This window comes from Lactuca saligna, chromosome 6 (genome assembly GCF_052625555.1).
Source record: "Lactuca saligna cultivar CGN05327 chromosome 6, ASM5262555v1, whole genome shotgun sequence".
Lineage (NCBI taxonomy): Eukaryota > Viridiplantae > Streptophyta > Magnoliopsida > Asterales > Asteraceae > Lactuca > Lactuca saligna.
This window is the reverse complement of record NC_136422.1, coordinates 422,998-444,843: the sequence shown is the minus strand read 5'-3', so window position 1 is coordinate 444,843 and position 21,846 is coordinate 422,998. Positions and strand designations below refer to the sequence as shown.

The 21,846-nt window shown below is 36.5% G+C and overlaps 1 non-coding gene across 1 annotated transcript; it reads right to left on the bottom strand.

Moving 5' to 3' along the window:
• Positions 1 to 4,440: 4,440 nt before the first annotated feature.
• LOC145003667 (small nucleolar RNA R71) lies at positions 4,441 to 4,547 on the bottom strand. Its single transcript, XR_013662115.1, has one exon. It is a non-coding gene; the product is annotated as a small nucleolar RNA R71 (small nucleolar RNA).
• Positions 4,548 to 21,846: the final 17,299 nt, after the last annotated feature.

The window sequence follows — 21,846 nt, the reverse complement described above, 5'->3', positions numbered from 1 at the left end:
AATAGTCCACAATCGTTCATATGTCGGAAGTAGATATGAATGAAGATTTTCATGAATAGGTGTGTAGAGTGTCTAAATGGTGTTAGACATAGCAAAAGATTGATGCAACGTTCATGAGTGCTGATGAACAAGGTTTGAGCATTGGAACAAACCCGCGCTTGCTGGAATCACCTTATGGAATGTGATAGTAAATGGGTGATCGCAAGACGATAATATCATATAGTCTTAAAACCTAGATATATGGTTTGTTATTTGCTAATTGATTGTACATTGATGATGCGAAAATGCATTGGTAACTCAATGTTATAAAACGCATTGTTGTGTATAATTGATTAATGAATAAGTAAATGCATATAAGTCGAAGTTTATCTGTAACTTTTATCCTAAGAAGGAAAAAGCGATATCTCGGCCACTCGATGATTTGATTTGACTTATGTGCCGGGCCCGATCAGAACTGAATTGATGTGTTCGATTAAGTTCTATGTCAAATAAATCGGAGATCGAGAAACCAAATGCTAGACTAACTATTCCATAGTATTGTCAGCATGATATCTAATAGAGGACTGTACGATCCCTTATCTGAAGGACAAGATTGATCAGAGTTTGACAACGTCTTTGAGAGCTATGATTGCAAATCGGAATGTACCTGCACATATAGTTACTAGACTTATCCAAGTGGGAGATTGTTGGAATAGTGTCTAAGGCTGCAACTATATTAGGTAAGTATTTAACCTGATTGTGCATGGTCCTTTTGGGTTGCCTTCACCATAGCAACTTGGTAGGATGATTTATTATGAGAGAATAGATATTATTAATATATTATGAGAATAATATAAGGGATAATAATATAGTTATTTGATTAATTAGTCATAGATTAATTAGTATTAATTTGGTGACTTAAGGAGATTAATTAAATAAGAGGGTATAAACTGTCAATTGTTTGATAGTTAAACTTTAGACTGTAAATCCTTATTGGATAGGGGTTGGACGATTTCAAGGATAGGATAAGCCTCAAAATCGTCCAAGGCTATCTATGGTATGGATTTGGATTGTTTTGAGTAATAGTTATCCAACTAGGGTTTAAGTTGTAACCCTTAAGGAGTCTACATGTATAAATAGACCCTATGGGAAGGAGAATTCGACACATCATCTAAGGTAGAGAACCCCTGGCCGAATTCCTCCTCTCTCCTCTTTCTCAAATCATCCTCTTTGCTAGTTGGTGTTTGTAAGCCATTAGAGGAGTGACAATTGTGACTCTAAAGCTCCAAGACCAAGAAGATCAAACAAGTGTCTCAAGGTATGATTCCCACTCTGATTTTGTATTGTTCTTACACCTAATTAGTCATTAGAAGTCTTGGATTCAAAGCATGTTTAATAGAGAAACCTAGATCCGAGCTTTAGGGTTTGTATGCACACTTAGGAATGTTCTTATGTAAAAACCCATCAATAACAACAACTCCAAAGATGTTAATATAACCCTTTTACTACCTCTTAGAAAGGGTGAAAGACCATTTTACCCCTCCATGGTCTCCAAAGTCCACAACTTGACCAAACCCTAATAGTTAATGGAAGTTAACAGTCCACTTTGACCCAACTCGTCGAGTGCATCTATGCGACTCATCGAGTTCCTTCGTTTCTATGAAATATCCAGAAAATCTAAATCAACTTGCTGACTTGTCTCACCAACTCGCCGAGTTTGTAACGCGTCCAGACTATAGGGGAAAACCCTAACCAACTCGTTGAGTTGGCTCACCAACTCGTCGAGTTCCTTCAAGCCATTCTATCATTCAGATGTCTTTAAGCAAGACTCATGCCCAAAACTCCTTATCTCGCCTCTTAAGGCTAAAATACCACGTAAAGTGGCAAGCTTTACGTCCATGCATGGCATCTAAGGCTAAGTTTGCCAAACGAAAGCTCAAAAAAAGGGTTTATGGTATGGAAGTTGGCTAAAACATAGATAAAGATCAAGTCTTTAGGCCTAAAGGGTCTAATAATGTCCAGATCTGAAGTCTTAGCTTCACGGTAAGCTCAAAGCCAATAAGGACCCAAGCGAAATGCTAAAAATGGCCATAACTCTCTAATGGAGAGATCTAACAAACACGTGATCAAGTTAGTGACTTTTTACCTTCAAATCTCTGCTAACACTGAAGGAATGTGATATGTGCATATTTAGTTCATATTAAGTATAGATTTTTATTCATTTATTAGCTAAATTATTGCATTTTATGGACAAAAGGTACTTAAAAGTGTTTGAATTATATTTTCAGTTCAAAAATGAAGCTCGGAAGCAGAAGGAAGCAGGAGAAGTGGTTGAGAGTTCAAGAATGGAACAAAGAAGAAAAACACTAAAAATAGCACCTACTCGGCGAGTATGGTCGACTACTCGGCGAGTCCATGCGAAGATTCGAGAAGATAAAAACTCGAAAACCCAAAGGCCTTATCACAATACGAGGACTGAGAGATGGACTCGACGAGTCGATTCGTATATATAAAGATAACTCCACAGAACGATGGAGGGGAATTCTGGAACGATTCAGAAGAGTTTAGCTACAATTAAGAAGGCAGAAAAACCCTAGAAGACGAAGTTATAAGCTAGAATTCAATCCCGAGGAAGAATTGAAGCAAAATTTCATCATTATACTTAATGTTTTGTTTTGTCATTATGGTTATAACCTTTAGACTTCTGTTTGTGGATACAAAATTGATACTATGGTTTGATTGATTGGTAGGATTAATTCTAAGTTGGTGATTTTTGTTATTTTAGCTTGCTAAAGAACCTTGTGTGTGAATAATAATTAATTTTCTGTTAATAGGAAGATAATTGATTAGCATGAACATCTGTTGATTATCAACCTCATATGCTATGTGATCACTTTGTCATATGTCTAGGATTACTGAACATGAAACTAGAGTTAATAAGAAAATTGAGTAAATTCATGTGCAAGCTTGTGTGATGACCATCAACAAGAAGTTAATTAAAAGACCAAATTAGTTAACTATTTCAAGTCTAATTTAACCCGAATAATTAATCTAGTAAATCTAATTAAATTAGACAACTGGCCACGGTTTAAGGTAGTTTATTTGCTAAGGATTAGTGTAGTGAATGCGAATCTAATCACTTGAATCGGTAACCGACAAAAGAATTAATCCATTACACCATTACCTTGAAATCAACCATAGGATCAATTGAGTTGAACTAAATAGAAGTTCCTTCCCATTATTGAATCTAGTTAATTCTTTGTTTTCTAGTTTTTAAATTAGTAATAGTTAGCAAGTTTCTAGTTTTGTAAAACTAGAGAAAACCCCCTACTTATTAATTAATTTAGAAAGAATTAGTTTTTAGTTTTAATTTTCCGTTCCCTGTGTTCAATACCCTAGTTATTCAACTATACCACAATTGATAGGTTCACCGCCTTTGTGTATTATTTTATAATTGAAAGTAGGTTTAAAACTAAGTGAGTTTGCACACATCAAGTTTTTGACGCCGTTGTCGGGGAACGGTTCTAAAATTAACATTAAATTCTAATTTAATCGATCCTTTGTGTGGGATTTATCTTACACAAAGTTATTTAAAAGGTAATTCAGTAAGTAGAAATAGTTTTCATAAAATTCCGTTTATAGAGTAACTAGAATTTTTTTTTCTGTTTTTGCCTTGAACTTGCTGAGTGCACTCGTGCCGACTCGGCGAGTATATCGCTGTTACAGTTTTAATTTTTTATTTTATTTTTTTCTTTTTATGCGTTTTTTTGTTTTTTTTACAGTTGTTTCATGACCCGAGGATCTGATACACCTCTGGTCCCTAATCTTGAAGACCCGGAATCCGCACTAAGGAGGAGCAAAGGCAAAACCGTTGGAGAATCCGCTTCTTCAAAGAACTCACCACTCAAAAACCTAAAGTCCGTTTTCAGCAAGAAGAGGAGCAGCAAATCGGGAGCATCCAGTGCCCCTTTGACAATCGGAGACCCAATTCAAGAAGATATCGAGTACGAGATCGAGGAAGAAGAAGAGCCCACATACGAGCACGACTCCGAGTTTGAAGACGATTTAGCTATCACTATGGCTAATATCGATGAAGTTCCCATGATGGAATGGAAGAAGAGGATGCGCGATGACACCGACACGGGACTTGTGCAGCCCGCAATTCCCACAACTGCTACTTTCGAGCTAAAAGGCCATATTCTCGCCCAACTCAAGGAGATTCCTTTTTATGGGAAGGATCACGAAGACGCCTACAAGCACTTGGATGAAGTGAATGATGTGACTGACTACTTTAATGTACCGAATGTTCCACGCGAGACCCAGCTTCTTCGCATGCTTCCAGTCACGTTTAAAGGTGCTGCAAAGGATTGGCTAAAGTCACTTCCTCCCGGATCGGTCACCACATGGGCCAAGATGAAAGAAGAGTTCATAGACCACTTTTGCCCGCCCTCCAAAATAGCTAAGCTAAAGAAAGCCATTGCCAACTTCGAGCAACAACCCGGAGAATCTCTTTATGAAGCTTGGGAAAGGTACAAGAGGTTGCTTAGAAATTGCCCACACCATGACCTTAATAGCCAACAAGAAGTCTCCATTTTCTATGATGGAGTCAATGTCACCACAAGGCAATTGCTCGATTCTCCAGGCCCGCTCACAAAGAAGGCACCCCCGGTAATCAAGGAGTTAATTGATGAATTCTCTAAGCACTCTAGAGAATACCACAATCCAAGAAATGAAGTAAGTAGGGGGTAATGAACTTGGCAAATGATAGCATGGCGGCGGTGATAGCTAAGCTTGATAGTCTAGACAGAAGAATGACAAAAATGGATCAAACAATCCATGCTATTCGGGTTGGATGTGAAAATTGTAGAGGGCCCCATCTCACAAAGGATTGTGATTTGGATGAGAATGGAAACAAAAAGGCTCAAGTATTCTATTCAAGTGGCGATCGATACGACAAAAATTGGTGGAAACCGAAAAAGGAATGGCTCCCATATGAAGAATATAAGAAGGCTAAGGAGGAGAAATACAAGCAGAAGGAGAGGGGATATAATCAAAAGGAAGAACCGGTGATGGAAAAGAAAGCCGATTTAGAAGAATTGTTCACTAGATTCATAGCCGCATCTGAAAAGAGACACAATGATAACGATGATGCAATACACGAGACCAGAAATATGCTAAGGAATCAGCAGGCATCCATTCTCAACATTGAGAAACAGCTGGGATAGCTTGCACACCAAGTGAACAAAAGAAGACCGGGTCAACTTCCAAGTAATACCGAAACCAATCCGAGAATGGAGAATGTGAGTGCAGTGACCTCCAGTAATGAAGAATTTTTCACACATGCACAGAGGATCTCCAAGAGGAAGACAAAAAAGGAAGAAGAGTCGGATCCAGCTAAACCTGACCAGACTCGCCGAGTTCCTCTAATGGACTCGACGAGTCCATGCGTAAATGACAAAACTATCATTCCCTTAAAACCATATAATCCCCCTTTTCCATTCCCAATCAAAGCCATGCATGTGGAAAAAGTTGAAGCTTATAGAGCCTATGAAGCATGTTAAAGCCTTACAAGTCAATGTGCCATTTGTAGAAACGATGCTCAAAACACCCAAGTACTTCAACTTACTAAAAGGTCTCTTTGCTGCTAGAAAAGACTTGGCTGAAGTCGCGGAAATAATATTGAGTGAGCTACCCGAAAAGAAAGGCGACTCGGGGAGTATCATAATTCCATGTCAGTTTGGAAATGCAGTTGTCACTCAAGCATTGACCGACTCGGGTGCTAGCATCAATTTGATGCCTTTCTCTTTCTTTAAGAAGTTGAATTTACCGGAGCCAAGACCGGTAAACATGAAGATCCATTTGGTATACAAGACAACAATTCATCCACGAGGCGTTTGTGAGGATCTTCTCATTAAAGTTGACAAGTTCATTTTTCCAGTAGACTTTGTGGTGGTTGACATGGAAGAAGACCCCGAAATTCCGATTATTTTGGGGAGGTCATTTTTAAACACCGCATGTGCTTTAATTGATGTATGTGAGTCTACACTAACGTTGAGGGTAGGAGACGAGTCGGCAATATTTAGAGCTATACCAGAAGCCAAGCAAGAAGAGGAAAGAAAAGAAGAGATCTCATTTATGCATTTGGATGACGAGATACTACAAAAAGAACTTGCACTTTTGCAAGAAGAAGATCCAAGCAAGTTTTTGCTACCTTCTGGAGAGGATGGAGATGTTAACAAGGACTTAGAGGAGATAGAAAAGGTACTGGAAGGAGCCGACTCAGAAAACACCCAGGAAATGATGAAATACGATCCGACTCGCCGAGTCACTTTACTGGACTCGACGAGTCCAGTCGAAATTGCCAACAACTTGGACGACTTAGATCTGCTTGTTGCTAGTTCTCTGCATATGCTGGACTTGGATATTTTTCCTCATTCTCTAGAAGAACAAACAGCAGAAGGAGAAACATATATGGAAGTTCAACACGTCCATATAGCATGTCTTGATGCAATTCCGCTTGAAGATGGGGTAAGCACAGAAAAAGAGGAAAAGGCAATGGATAGGAGAGTGGAGGCTGATCAACCATTCATTACCAAACCTAGAGCACGAACTTTGACAAAATATGAAGTAAATAAGTTTGATAAAAAGGAGGTGCAAGAGAAGGTGAAAAAGAATGGGGCGAAGAAGAAAAAAAGGAGAAAAGAAGCCCAAGCAGCTGAGGAGGATGCTGTAAAAAAGAAGAGAGAGGAATTAAAACGGGCTTACAAAAAGAAGATTCACGCTTACAAAACGAAGTACAAACCACAAAAGATTAGGCGTGCATTCCCGATGCTCGAAGATGACGAGACGTAGATGGGAAGGAGTCCAGCAAACGACTCCTTAAAAAGAAGCGCTTGGTGGGAGGCAACCCGTTATTTAGAGTTTGCTTCCTTTTACATTTTTAGTTTTGTTTGAATTTTTTTTTCGTTCTTAGAATTTTAATCTTCCAATTCGTCGGACATGTCTGCTTGAGAGTGCGTATGGACTAAGTGTGGGGTGGAATAAATTTTCTTTTCTAAATAAATGACAAAATTTTATAATTTTTGAATTGATTGCAAGAGACTCGCCGAGTCTGACCATGACTCGACGAGTCCATTTAGATTTCAGAAAAGAATAACATCGCGACCTGATTTGCCGAGTCTGACCATGACTCGACGAGTTGATTTTATTTACAGAAAAAAATAAAAATAATTTTTACAACCGGTGACTAGGGTTTTAACCCTAAAGAAATCAGTTTTTCACAACTCACTCGCCGTGCGCCTCCCTCCCAACTCTCTCTCTCAAGCATTCATCATCTTCTTCAATTGTTCTTCAAGTTTTTCAAGTTCCATCACAAAAGGTACTGAATTTCTTCCTTTATTCTGTTAGAGCATGGTTTTTAGATGATCTAGGGTGACAATTTCGTATAATACCCGATTTTGAAGAACAGTGAATTTCTAGGGTTTCGATTTTACATAAATGATGTTGTTTTGGATGATTATTCTTTCCCTAATACCTTATAGACATGCCCCTAGACAAAACCCTTGAGTTAATTTTGAGATTTCATGGTTCAATTTTGACCGACTCGCCGACTAAGTCGCGCAGTTCTTGCGACTCGCTGAGTCGTTCATGGACTCAACGAGTCGAGTCGTGGACATAGTTGTGACTTATTTTAATGATTTTATGTGTTTTCTGGGTTTTGTGTTCTGTGTTTTGCAGGGACAATGTTTCACAGGGGACAAGGTTCAAGTGGACGCCAAGGAGATTTTCCTTGGTTAAATTTCCCTCAAATCGAATCCGCTTCGACCATGACGAGGTGGAAGAAGAAATTAGTTGAAGTCAGGAAGAAAGAAATTTACGTGCCCAACAGAATTGATTGGGGTTGGTTGCAAAGTGTGCCTTATGAAGAGGAGTTGGCTCCTTATCTTTTAAAGGAGTTTACTTACGAGGGAGAGATGATGGTTTGCAATGGGTGGAGCCGGGTTTTCCGTATTCAAGAGTCGGTGTACCGAGAGCTTTGCCTGGAATTTTTCTCCACGGTATCTTTTCATGGGGGAGATGACTGCTATCACCCGACGAGTGTCAGTTTCTGTCTTGGGGGCGAGTTTCATCAGTGCTCCGTGGTTGATCTCGCTTGTCGGATGGGAATTTATGACCGGTCACTGGTCTCGACCGCTATTTTCCATGCATTTATGGAACACTCTCACAAGGTGTTCCCCGATGGAGTGACGAGCACGGGTTGGTGGAATACGATTGCCAACAAAGTGTACATTCCGAAATCAGCCCAGGAGGGAAGCATTCGGTCACCTACACACCACCTTATTCATCGCCTTATTTCCACCACTATTAACCAAAGGAAGGATGATGACAAGGTTTCTAACCTTGATGTCTTTTACTTATGGAGCATTGTCACACCCAACACTTTCTGCAATATTCCTTGGTGTTTGGCTTCATATCTAGCGGAGGGTGCGGTCAAAGACCGCAAGACATCGAAGATTAATGGTGGTATGTTTGTCACACGGCTCACCAATTCGTTTGGGTTGATGACCCGTGGCGCGTGGAATTTGATGACTATGATTCCTACCCATCCATTCAATCCTATTCTTTTTAGGAGGGCTAGGATCATTGAGGACTATGGTGGTGGTCATTATGCTATCCCGCATGATGATCCTGTTGTTGGTCCCGAGGTGCTGGGAAGCAGGGTCCAATCGAGGTGAGAGCGTGATGTAGAGGAGGAACCGCCGGTGATTTCGGTAGAAAATGATGAGGTACCAATGGATTGGTACAATGTTGAGATGAGGCGGTTACAAGATCAAATGGTGCGGGGGTATCAACTTTAGCAATCAATCCCACATTAGACTTTTTGACCACTTCAACATTCCGCATATCAACGGTGGTAACTTCCCGTATATTCCGTCGTGGGATGAAGTGATCAATGCAAGAAGGAGTGGCGCTGGTGGTAGTGGAGCGGCGCACGATCATGACGATGGGGATTAGGACTAGTTCTTTGTGTTTTTTTTTTATTGAACAATTTTTATTTTTGTTTTTTTTTCTTATTTGGTGTGTTTTGAAATTTGTTAAGACTTTTACTATTATGCTTGATGTTTGATTACCTTGATGATTTTTAGAATTGGATTAGGAGTGCTTGCATATAACGGTTTAAAGTTGTAGAGTCAAGAGAGTAATAACGAGAGAAAGAGAGTCAAGAAAGGGAAGCGTTAGAGTCAAAGTGTCGAGTCCGGTCCTTAGGGACATGAGCGAGTGAGTCTAGAATTGAGGAGAAATTTGAAGATTTATTAGAGGCTGGAACAAATGCAGAATGCCATTTTTTTCGTCCAGTGGTCTACTCGTCGAGTGCACTAAACTGACTCGACGAGTAGCCTTGTATTCTCACATATTCGAAGATGTCCGCGCTTATACTCGACGAGTCATATATATGACTCGACGAGTCATTCATTTGTATACCGAGAGGACCGCTGATTTGATGCTGCTGAGTGTACCACTTGACCACTTATTCTTCCATATCGATTCTTGAAGATCTTACACTGCTTCCCCTACATATTTGGAGCTGCCACACGAGATTTTGATGCCCAAGTTTTGGATGAGCTGTTCCCATGGATGAAGTCAATTGAAGTTGGTGCTGGAAAGAAGAGTATCAACCTATCGACTGCTACCCCAGCGGAGTTTGTTCCAATTCCCTCTATATTTGCATTTTTATTTTTTTTGCATAATATGCAATGAGGGCATTGCATAAAATAAGTGTGGGGTAGGGGGTTGGTCACATATTAGAAAATTTAGAATCTTAATTTAGGCTAATTTTTAAAAATTGTTGCATACCAAAAATACTACTTAGGACTTAATTTAGAAAATTTTGGTAAAAGCAAATTAGGATTCCATGTTATAATTGTGTTGATGATTGCATGAAAACCCAAATGTTTCGTTGAGCCTATATACGTTCTAGTGCATTTGTGGCTTCCTTATTCTAGTGAAATCATGGGACAAAAACACGACCCCGCTCAGCCTGAGGGATGCAATATGTTTAGCAGCCTAAACTTGAAATGTATCCAGGAAAATTATTATCGTTAACCAATAAAGGTTGAGGTTGAGCGCCCCTGCTTAAGCATGTAGGTTTTTGAGTGAAAAAAGAGAGGTACATGTAAAAAAAAGAGAGAGAATTGCAAGAAAAGTTGTAAGAATTTTGGAGCAATTAAAGTGAAGATCAAAAGATCAAAATTCCAAGAAATTCAAAGAGTTGAAGATACCAAAAATCAATAAAGGTGGTGAATTCAAAGAGATCAAAGATCAAATTATCAAGGAAAGTGAAGAATTCAAAAGAGCTCCATAGTGGTATCATAAATTGTAATTCAGATTATGTATTCTTGGGTTGCTCAAGTAAAAATACCTTGAGGGTAACAGGTTTTCTGCGGATGGATTCGGAGGGTTGCATAAAATGAGCATAGTTCGGGGTGAGTGGGCGAATGTTTATGAGGATTGTGAGTATTTGGAGTATGGGGGGTTCTTTAGGAAAAATTTAGACACAAATGTATGTGTTGCGGTCTTGGCATAATGGCTGAGTTAGATTGGAGTTGTCATATGTGATTCTAATGTTTTAAAATTCAGTTCTGCTTGGGGGCAAGCAAAAGTCAAGTGTGGGGTATTTTGATATGTGCATATTTAGTTCATATTAAGTATAGATTTTTATTCATTTATTAGCTAAATTATTGCATTTTATGGACAAAAGGTACTTAAAAGTGTTTGAATTATATTTTCAGTTCAAAAATGAAGCTCGGAAGCAGAAGGAAGCAGGAGAAGTGGTTGAGAGTTCAAGAATGGAACAAAGAAGAAAAACACTAAAAATAGCACCTACTCGGCGAGTATGGTCGACTACTCGGCGAGTCCATGCGAAGATTCGAGAAGATAAAAACTCGAAAACCCAAAGGCCTTATCACAATACGAGGACTGAGAGATGGACTCGACGAGTCGATTCGTATATATAAAGATAACTCCACAGAACGATGGAGGGGAATTCTGGAACGATTCAGAAGAGTTTAGCTGCAATTAAGAAGGCAGAAAAACCCTAGAAGACGAAGTTATAAGCTAGAATTCAATCCCGAGGAAGAATTGAAGCAAAATTTCATCATTATACTTAATCTTTTGTTTTGTTATTATGGTTAAGCAATTAGACTCTGTTTGTTTTCTGTTATTTACTTCAGTTATGAGCTAAAACCTTTAGACTTCTGTTTGGGGATACAAAATTGATACTATGGTTTGATTGATTGGTAGGATTAATTCTAAGTTGGTGATTTTTGTTATTTTAGCTTGCTAAAGAACCTTGTGTGTGAATAATAATTAATTTTCTGTTAATAGGAAGATAATTGATTAGCATGAACATCTATTGATTATCAACCTCATATGCTATCTGATCACTTTGTCATATATCTAGGATTACTGAACATGAAAGTAGAGTTAATAAGAAAATTGAGTAAATTCATGTGCAAGCTTGTGTGATGACCATCAACAAGAAGTTAATTAAAAGACCAAATTAGTTAACTATTGCAAGTCTAAATTAACCCGAATAATTAATCTAGTAAATCTAATTAAATTAGACAATTGGTCACTGTTTAAGTTAGTTTATTTGCTAAGGATTAGTGTAGTGAATGCGAATCTAATCACTTGAATCGGTAACCGACAAAAGAATTAATCCATGGCACCATTACCTTGAAATCAACCATAGGATCAATTGAGTTGAACTAAACAAAAGTTCCTTCCCATTATTGAATCTAGTTAATTCTTTGTTTTCTAGTTTTTAAATTAGTAATAGTTAGCAAGTTTCTAGTCTTGTAAAACTAGAGAAAACCCCCTACTTATTAATTAATTTAGATAGAATTAGTTTTTAGTTTTAATTTTTCGTTCCCTGTGTTCGATACCCTACTTATTCAACTATACCACAATTGATAGGTTCACTGCCTTTGTGTGTTATTTTATAATTAAAAGTAGGTTTAAAACTAAGTGAGTTTGCACACATCAGAATGCCGGATCCAAGGACTCCTTCTCGTTCCAAGCCTTTTGCTCCTCAAGCTCCTTCAAAGAATGCACCCAAAACACACTCTTAGCCTCTCTCTCCCTCTCTCTCTCTCTCTCTCTCATAGATGATAATAACTCGATTAAGGTTTCTCTCAGGGTGTTAAGGCGATGAGGGAGGTGAGGTAAAGGACCTAAGGTCCCTTAAATATGGTGCAAAACCTGAAAATTAGGATTTTCTCGCTCAACTCCTATTCGTCACGTTGGGTCCTGCAACTCGTCGAGTTAACTCTAAAACCCGCGTGGCTATCTCAATTTCTACTCAACGAGTCGGGGGCCTTTAACTCATCGAGTTGCTTGTAATAATGAATATAAATTATTTAAATTTTATACATAGGAGTTGGGATTTTACATGAATGTAAATGTATTGCTAAAAATAATGTTTAAGAAATCCCTTAATACATAACCAATCCTACATAAATGCAATGATTATGCTTAAAACTCTTTTAAAAACAATTAAACATTCCCTATTCTCTAAAACTCTTTTGAAAAAAAAATATGCACAAACACATAAAAAATGTATTAGTTCTTGCAAATCATACACAAAGAAATGAAATTATAAAATTCCTCATACCTCAAATAGTTTAAGGACATTTACTCTTAAATAAAATACTCACCTTACGTAGGAGAACTAGATCACTTCACCTTTATAGTAGTTTAAGCACCTACTAGTCTCTTATTGTTAACAATAGTTGAGTTAATTACTTACTAATTATAATTTAATTACCATTAAGTTCTTAACCACAAACACATCATGTTATTCTTCATATACAATCCATAATACCATAAATGAGTATATGAGGATACTATACATGATTTTGACTTTATTTTCAAATTTTATAAAAATAACATTTCCACCTCAGGTTTCCACTTGGCTAAGTAGAATTTACAAAGGAAATACACTCAACCAAGGTCAAATCGAGTGGATAGGTCTGATGAAAAAAATTGTTTTTCAAGTGTTGTTAAGTCTCCCGATCAAGTCCATACTAATCATAACTTCCATCTAATCTATTCAAATGACTTAGTAAGATAAAGTAATATTAAAAAAAACATGATTAAAACACTAGATAACATCTAAAATCATCATTAAGCCATGATTTACAAGCTATATATGAAGACAATGAGATAACTATTCACCATTGCTAAAATGTGCTTCATAAGTTCCGTATAATTACAGACATGATGTGGTTCAGGATGTTCTCTTTGATGCTTGTCGGCGTGCTGGTATTTCTGCGAAGAAAGAAGCGCCAGTGAACTTTTTGATGGACCCGCAGGATGGAAGGTCCACACTTACACCGACTGACATTTTGGTCTTTGAATGGATAAGAGGGAAGCATGTGTGTGTGGATCTTATTGGGGTCTCTCCTCTCGTTGATTTGGGGAGCGGCGGTTTCACAGCAGGGCATGCCGCTTTGAAAGCTATTGCGTGCAAAGTGGTAAAGCATGAGAATACATGTATAGAAAATCAACATGTGTTTGTACCTTTTGCATTCGATATATTTGGTTTTCTCGCACCAGAGGCGGTAGAGCTCCTCAACAGAGTCTAACAGGTTATGCATTATAATGTCATATCTCCTAGATCCACAAATGTTGTTTTCAAAAGAATTGGTTTTGCCATCCAGAAAATGCTAGCGGCGCAGCTTGTTGCCCGTTTTCCTTCAATCGATATGTATTGAATCATATTAGTCGAATTCATGAATTAAAATGCATAGAACAAAAATTCTAACAAAAATATAATTACTTAATCAACCAAAATACTTTTAGAGTTTCATATAATACTTCAATTTGATGATTTTAAACTAGTTTTTTATACATTGATTTTCAAAATGATCCAATCCACTTGAAAAGCAAAAAACTAAATTCGAAATATCATTTTGACTCATAATCTCCATATTAGCTTGATATCGATACAATGACTAATTTGAAGTTATTAGTCTAACATTTTAAATTAATAAACATCATTCAAGTTTAGAGAGCATATTACTAAAATAAACTAACAAAAAGTTTGTGATCTAAATCCTTCAATCAAAACTTCAATAATGTAGGGTTCAAAACTACCTAAATTTTAAACTAAACAACATTAAAGAGAAATACGGATATATTAGTGAACTATTGATAGAATCTGACCTAGAAATTTAATATAATATAATATTATCTTTAGAATTTGGATTAGATAAATATCCCTAACCCTAGGCTACTATATGAATAAGATATGGATGCTTCAAACTCAAATCCTTAAATGCACTTTAAACTGGCTTAAAACCTTCTTTCAAAATCTAAACTAGCTATTCCCTTCTCTGTAGCTCCAAAATATGGGTGTTACACCAAGGTGACTGGTGATGCTAAAGTTTTGAAAGTTGGACTATAACTATAGTAAAGCGTCATCCAAGGACCATTTATTTATATTACTCTTATTCTTTTAATAAAATTGGAATGAAGCTCTTACGAGTGTATACACCATTTATTGTTTAGATTAAAATGATTAAGTTAAGCGTACTATGGTTATAGTTCTAGGTTAAATCTAAGAAATAATTATGCTTTTTGGGAAGAAACTATTACGACATTCTTTTTGCTTTTGAATATTATACATAATTATTTATTATTAAGACACTATATTTTAGGAAATCTATTCACCAAAGGAAAGAGTTGACATGCAATACTTTAAACGAAATTGTTATAATGACTTGCATGTTGTGTTATCTTGTCTTTCTTTACAAGGGAAAATTATTGATGGAGCATTTTTGTCACCATGTAGTTCATCAAATTTGCATACCAAGGAGTCATGCTTTGAAATAGAAACAGGTGCTTATCGAGAAACACATAATTCATTAGCGTCAGATCCTCATAAATATTTATGAAAATCAAGTGATCAAAAACCAACTTTTGTGCCCCTTTTGTCCCTAATCTTTAGATCAAATTCTAATAATGCATCACCCATAAAACGAGCCTCAATTGTGTGTCATATGTTGTCATTAACTAATTTAAAGCTATATGGCGGGTGTAACATCCTAAACTTCTATAAATTGCTTTTATTTTCAAACTCAAATATTTATGATGAATACTTGAGTTCAATAGATGTGTCAAGTTAAGGATGTTGGGAAATGGAATGTTTTATGTTAGCTTTGCAAGCATGTTTCCTAAATGAGAAAAAAATGACATTTATGGTTTTGGTTACGTGAGAATGTATATGAACTCTTTGGGTATATCAAATATAAATACATGGAAAATGTAAACAATACCATCTGAGTAGTCTATGTCAAACCGCCCTATGACCCATATGGTAGATTAATTATGGAACACTTCTATATTTTCAACATATAATGTTTCAACCATGGACATATATATGGAATTTAGTATGTTAACTACTACGCACCCATCATGGGGACATGATTGAAGTATGTTATATGGATATTAAAAAATGGTGTATGTGTTGTTATAAATTTCTTTTATAATATTACATGGAAATTTGAGGTTAAATACAATGGTTTTTAGCCACTATATGAACGGTATATATGACTTTGCAAAGGAAATGACAAAACCATACCATGTGTGATGAGTAAAGACTAAAGCTTTATATTCGAGCCAATAAGGCTTTGCAAAGGGCATGAAAAAGTCGCACTATGTCTAGTTAATTCACATGAATATTTTTGTTGATCCATGTTTTGAAAAGGAACGAAAACAAAGTCATACCAAGTCTAGAGAAATGAATGATGGAGAAACATATTGTATTGAATTTGCACAAAGAGTGACAAACCTATACCACATGTGGTGAGTTTGGTAATGAAGCGTACAATTTTCAGTCGTATAAGGGTAGACGATGTAGTCCGAAAGGTGAAGAAAAATGGGGGGTACCGCCGTACCTCAATGAACACTGCCCCACCTTGGAGGTACCCTTATAATTGCTAGATTTATCGGGTTACGTAAGCCACCCCCCCCCCCCCCCCCCCCCCCTTTTTCTATGTCTATCTTTCACACCTTGGTTACTTGTAAATCATGCATTAAGACTTGTATCAAATTAGTTTCGTATGTTTTTAATTCGTTTGTTAATTAATTTTGTACTATCTTAACTAATTTATATTAAATTTAAAATAAAAAATTAAATGGATTGAGAGGGATGAGAAAGATGAGTTGTCATGTGTTGTGGGATGAAAGTGAAAAAATAAAGAAAAATTAATGTGGTGATAATATGTCAAGTGAGTCAGTAGGATGGCCGTTCTAAACATATTTTAGGTCCAGGAAGAAAGAGAAAAAATATCCTTAAAATACACAAATTTCATTAATTGTTTTTATGATAACTCAATAATTAAAAGAATATTACTTATACTAGCTTCTAAATATAATATTTTCGACTACAAAATCCATATATTTAAAGAAAAATACTTCTTCTAGCATTTTGAGATGCAAAATCATTACTAATATCTTAAAAATTGATCTTGTCTAACATATCATTAATAGAGTGTATAAATTTTTTGGGCCCGTTTCAAAAATGGGTCCTAAACGATCGTCCCTATCATGCACCTTCTGAGACGGGCCTGGTTATGAGCGATAGAAATGATAAATACCCTCCGCCTTAAGCATATAACTTTTAAGGATCTAAATAGCATGTTTACATACCAAGCATAAAGTTCTATAACTTTTAAGGATATAAATAGCATGCTTACATACCCAAGCCTACAAAGTCCCACCTACTAGTTCATTAAATAACTAAAATACAGAATTTTAGTCGAAACCAACATTTTCACTTCCATAAGTGTATGAGGAAATTTCAGTTGGGCTTTGGGATATGATGTAGATTACAATGGAAACCTCAATGTATGTGAGTTAGTGGTGGAACAACCTAAAGAAAAATGATTTAATGTTACAACCAAATGTAAGTTCTAGATATTATAAATGTATCCTTTGTTGGTGATTTTGATCATCAATGTTATTTAAGTGTAATGAGATTACTTTGTGTTGACCAAAAATGATCTTGATAAATATTAAACAAGTAAGGAAGGTGTGGAGTACACACTTGTTTAAGTTTGATCAAGTTTCAAAGTACACTGTCATTTAGGGGCGAAGCCCCTGAACGAACGGGGGTCCGGGGGCAGCGCCCCTGGCGGGGTCCAAGGGGCAGAGCCCCTGGCTGGGATCGAAATTGATTTTCCAGATAATTGACCATTGGTTTGACCCTTATCCATATATCCGTTTTATGACAGTTTTTATGGTTTTATGACAGTTTAAAACTGTCATATGACAGTTTTCAGACAAAGTTGTTAAAAGTTGGTTTTGGTCTCATTTTCTGGTACATACGAAAATATCATCAAACATTCTTTGTTCTTGTCTCTCTGAGTCTTATCCAATTGAAGATTTGGGAGTACCACCAAATACTTCGATTTGAAAGTGATAATCATAATTCTCAGAATTTCCAAGCCTTTCTAAACCCAAATTTCTAACAAAAATCGAAGTATTTTGTGATCATGGCAAGTGGCGATTCTGTGAAGGATATGACAAGCAAGTTTAACAAATTGAACAAGTTTGAAGGACAAGATTTTCGTAGATGGCAGAAGAAGATGCACTTTCTCCTTACCACTCTGAAAGTGGTATATGTTCTGAGTACACCCATGCCAGTCTTACCAGAATCTGTTGAAGATGAACCTTTGGAGGCAACAAGAAGGAGATCAAAGTGGGAAAATGATGATTACATATGTCGTGGTCATATTCTCAATGGTATGTCTGACTCTCTTTTTGATATCTATCAAAATTTCGAATCGGCAAAAGAACTGTGGGATTCTCTTGAATCCAAATACATGGCAGAAGATGCTTCTAGCAAGAAGTTTCTTGTCAGTAACTTTATGGGTTACAAAATGATTGACTCTAGGCCTGTTATGGAACAATTCCATGAAATGTTAAGGATCCTGGGACAGTTTGCTCAACACAATCTGAAAATGGATGAAGCCATTCTGTGGCTGTAATTATTGACAAACTGCCCCCTTCCTGGAAGGATTTTAAACACAATCTGAAACATAACAAAGAGGAATTAACTTTGACTCAACTTGGAAGCCATTTACGGATTGAAGAGTCCTTAAGGACTCAAGAACTTGATAACAATCCCAAAGGCAAGAACCAAGTTGGTTCCTCTTCTGTGAACATGGTGGATGGAGAAGGATCAAAGAATCAAAAGAAGTCTAATGGAAAAAGGAAGTTTAAAGGAAAGGATGAAAAGTCTTCCAACAAGAAGGCTAAAGTGGTGTGTTGGAATTGTAACAAACCGGGTCACTTCAAGAAAGATTGTCGTTTACGTAAAGTGAACAAGGATGGTGCAGGACCAAGTGGATCCAAGGATCCAGAGAAGCAACAAGGTCAGATTTCTGTATTCATGCAGAATTCTAAATATATTCAGAATTATATTTCTGTGATTTCTGAAGCATTTTATGTGCAGGATGATAATGTTGCATGGTGGGTTGATTCGGGAGCAACAAGTCATGTTTGCAAAGATTTATATTGGTTCAAGGACTTTCAACCAATTAATGATGGATCTGTTGTAAAGATGGGAAATGTTGCAACTGAACCAATCAAGGGCATAGGATCTGTTTTACTTACTTTTACTTCTGGGAAATGTTTGTGTTTGAACAATGTTTTATATGTTCCAGGGATTCGTAAGAATCTCGTGTCTGAAATTGTATTAAATAATTGTGGTTACAAACAAGTATTGGAAAGTGACAAGTATATCTTGTCAAGACATGGTTCTTTTATAGGATTTGGATATGTATGTAATGGAATGATTAGGCTAAATATTAATTATCTTTTTATTGATAATTCTGTTTGCATGGCTTCTACTAGTACTAGCAATAATTTTAATAAATATGAATTATGGCATGCTAGACTAGGACACATTCATTACAAAAGATTAAAAGACATGTCTAAAATGAGTTTAATTCCTTCCTTTGATTTGCAAAATAATGAAAAATGTAAAACATGCATGCTAACTAAAATCACTAGACAACCTTTCAAAGATGTTGTTAGGGAAAGCAAGGTGTTGGATCTAATACATAGTGATTTATGTGATTTCCATGCAATACCTTCCCTTGGAAACAAAAAGTATGTTGTTACTTTTATTGATGATGCATCTAGATATTGTTATGTCTATTTGCTACATTCTAAGGATGAAGCACTTGATAAATTTAAAATTTATAAACAACAAGTTGAGCTTCATAAAAATGAATTAATAAAAGTCTTACGTACTGATAGAGGTGGTGAGTATTATGATCCAATTTATTTTGAATCAACTGGAATAATACATCAAACCACAGCTCCTTATACACCACAACAAAATGGTGTAGCTGAAAGAAAGAATAGGACTTTGAAAGAAATGGTTAATTCCATGTTGTCTTATTCTGGATTAAGTGAAGGGTTTTGGGGTGAGGCAATGTTAACTGCATGTTACATCTTGAACAGAACTCCAAATAAAAGGAGTAAGAATACTCCTTATGAACTTTGGTGTAAAAAGGTACCAAATTTGAGTTATCTCAAAGTTTGGGGTTGCAGAGCAGTTGTAAGGCTCACTGAACCCAAAAGGAAAACATTGGGTGAGAGAGGTATAGATTGTATCTTTATTGGATATGCCGAGCATTCAAAAGCTTATAGATTCTATGTTTTAGAATCTAATGACTCTGTGTCTGTTAACACTGTTATAGAGTCAAGAGATGCTATCTTTGATGAAGAAAGATTTACATCTATACCTAGACCAAGGGACATGATTCACCAATCTTTCAACAAAAACACAACTCAAGCTGGAGATGATTCTGGGGGTACAAGTTTTGTGCCTGAACTTAGAAAGAGTACTAGAGCTAGAAAATCTAAGTCTTTTGGATCTGATTTTCAACTTTATCTAGTTGAAGGAACAAGGAATGAGACTATATGTCAACATCAATATTGTTTTAATATTGAGGAGGATCCAAAGACTTTTAGTGAAGCTATGGGTTCTAGGGATGTTCATTTCTGGAAAGAAGCAATCCAGGATGAGATTGATTCTATCATGCATAACAATACTTGGGTATTGTCAGATTTACCTCCTGGTTGCAAGGCATTAGGAAGTAAGTGGATCCTCAAAAGGAAAATGAAGGTGGATGGCACAATTGATAAGTATAAAGCCAGATTGGTTATCCAAGGCTTTAGGCAGAAAGAAGGCATTGATTTCTTTGATACTTATGCTCCTGTTGCTAGAATTTCCACTATTAGATTATTGTTAGCTCTTGCAGCTATACATAATCTTGTGATTCACCAAATGGATGTGAAAACTGCATTCTTGAATGGTGACTTAGATGAGGAAATCTACATGAAACAACCTGAAGGATTTGTTATGCCTGGTAATGAACATAAGGTGTGCAAATTGAAGAAGTCATTATATGGTTTGAAACAAGCACCAAAACAATGGCATCAAAAGTTTGATGATGTTGTCTTGTCTAATGGTTTTGCATTAAACCAAGCTGACAAGTGTGTATATAGCAAATTTGATACTTCTGGTAAAGGAGTCATGATTTGTTTATATGTAGATGATATGTTGATATTTGGTACCGATTTGGAAGAAGTTGATAAAACTAAGAAATTCTTATCATCTAGTTTTGATATGAAAGACATGGGGGAGGCTGAGGTAATTCTTGGTATAAGAATTAGAAAAGGAAAAAATGGGATTTCAATTTCTCAATCTCATTATATTGAGAAGATATTGAAAATGTTTAACTTTGAGAATTGTTCTGCTGTTAGCACTCCTATAGATCCTAGTCTTAAGCTTCTACCTAATAAAGGATCTCCTGTGTCTCAACTTGAATACTCAAGGGCTATTGGTTGTCTAATGTATGCCATGATTAGTACTAGACCTGATATAGCTTATGCTGTGGGAAGACTTAGTAGATATACTAGTAATCCTAGTACACATCATTGGCAAGCTGTGAGTAGAGTATTCAAGTATTTGAAAGGGACCATAAATTATGGTTTAACTTATAGTGGATATCCTTCTGTTTTGGAAGGTTATTCAGATGCCAGCTGGATTAACAACTTAGAGGATCACTCTTCTACTAGTGGTTGGGTGTTTCTTCTTGGAGGAGGTGCCATTTCTTGGGCATCCAAGAAACAGACTTGTATTACTAACTCAACTATGGAATCTGAGTTTGTTGCATTGTCTGCTGCTGGTAAAGAAGCTGAGTGGCTAAGGAATTTGATTTATGAAATTCCATTATGGCCCAAACCGATATCTACCATTTCTATCAGATGTGATAGTGCTGCAACTTTGGCTAAGGCTTATAGTCAAGTATACAATGGAAAGTCTAGACATTTAGGTGTTAGACATAGCATGATTCGTGAGCTCATCATGACTGGTGTGATATCTGTGGAGTTTGTAAGAACTCAGTTGAATTTGGCCGATCATCTAACCAAAGGGTTAGCAAGAAATCTTGTGCACAAGGCGGCTGTAGGGATGGGTTTGAAGTCCACTTAAAATCTTTTATATTGAGATACCCAATTCCCATCTAATGTAATATTAGATGCTGAATTCAATGTGGAAAGCTTGATATTTGAAGATTGGAACACATTTTATTATCATCCCAAGGTATGTGTTCAGTACTGCAAGTTAAGAAGGTTGAAGTTTATTTCTTAATAGTTCTTTGAAAAATTGCATTTGCAGGTGCAAGAACAAAAGAACTACCTATATAAGTATGAAGTTTAGCTGCTTCAAGAAGTTGGGACTTGACTTTGATATACTTATTGAAGGATGGGACACAAGCTAGTAAA